The 1,277-nt window shown below is 38.1% G+C and overlaps 1 long non-coding RNA gene across 2 annotated transcripts in view; it reads left to right on the top strand.

Moving 5' to 3' along the window:
• Positions 1 to 1,032, top strand: part of LOC110298530 — a 7,992-nt gene extending 6,960 nt beyond the window's left edge. For both annotated transcript variants that reach the window (XR_002378381.1, XR_002378382.1), the window contains one exon: positions 415 to 1,032. This is a non-coding gene — a long non-coding RNA (uncharacterized LOC110298530). The remainder of the gene's footprint in view (positions 1 to 414) is intronic.
• The last annotated feature ends 245 nt before the right edge of the window (positions 1,033 to 1,277 follow it).

A 1,277-nucleotide genomic window follows, 5' to 3' on the forward strand; every position in this document is an offset into this window, starting at 1 on the left:
AGAGCTATTGCAGGATCTTCCAGTAGTACTATGTCCAATTTTCTGAGGAACCACCAGACTGATTTCCAGAGTGGTTGTACAAGCTTGCAATCCCACCAGCAATGGAGGAGTGTTGAGAGGAAGTTTTAAAACTCAGTGTTTTAAAGCAGAAAGCAAGATTGAAATTCAAAGCCCCTTTTGGTAAATTGTGAATTGCACAACTTCGATAAATTGTGAATTAAAAACGAATTGCAGACAATAGCTTACTGGGTTGACACCTTTCCCATCTTGAATGAGTTAGATGCATTACTGCAAGGACCAAAAACAGCACACCTCTGAAAAGATCTGATTATTCCAAAGGGAGCTTCAGCTTTGGAAAAAAAATGGGTCAAAAATAAAATTTACATGTTGCCTACTTTATCTGCTTTCTTTAAGGAACTTGACATTGAACCTGACAAAAGGATTACGATGATAAGAACACTTGTGCATGACTGCAGACAAAAATTTCACTGAATTTTCCAAATCTACCTGACACCCCATTGGCACTCAACAGAAGCCCCGTTCACAGGCAAAGCTGGAGATGATGCCCCTGAGACAGCACAAGAGTAGTTCAGTAACAGAGATGCAGCTGAGATGTCTCTCCAGTGCCAGCTACACAATTCTGCATCAAGCATTGGCAGTCGTGGACTATTGACTGTGCTGCACAACCATCTCCCATTTCCAACAACAGATCTTTGTGAAATAAGGTTTTCCAACTTTTTGGTTTTCAAGTCTAAATGCAGAAGTAGACTTGTTGTGGAAGATGCTCTTGCTATGACTGCCCTGAGAATGTCTGATGTGAGAAAGAAGCAATCGCCACCTTCATACTAATGTTGGCTTTTTATGCATACTAGAATGTAGCAATGTAGCTTACTGTTGTTAAATTTGTTAACCATGCTACCCAATACTTCAAGACAAAATTCTGTTTATTTGTAATTAGAAATAGTTTATAATATATAATTGCATATTGTTTGGGGATTAATCATGATGCTTTAATTATGTTCAATTCATAATAATAATAATTGTGCACATCAGATATTTACATTATCTGATGTAACTGTAGCAAAATTACAGTTATGAAGTAGCAAGGAAAATAATTTTATGGTTGGGGGTCACCACAACATGAGGGACTGACTGTACTAAAGAGTCACTGCATTAGGATGGTTGAGAACCAGTCCTAGGTCAGTTTCCACATCACTTGCAAAACTCAGTCATATGACCATCAGTATTAGATCTACGAACTGGCTTTTAAAGAGTGG

The sequence above is a fragment of the Mus caroli genome, chromosome 7, assembly GCF_900094665.2.
Source record: "Mus caroli chromosome 7, CAROLI_EIJ_v1.1, whole genome shotgun sequence".
NCBI lineage: Eukaryota > Metazoa > Chordata > Mammalia > Rodentia > Muridae > Mus > Mus caroli.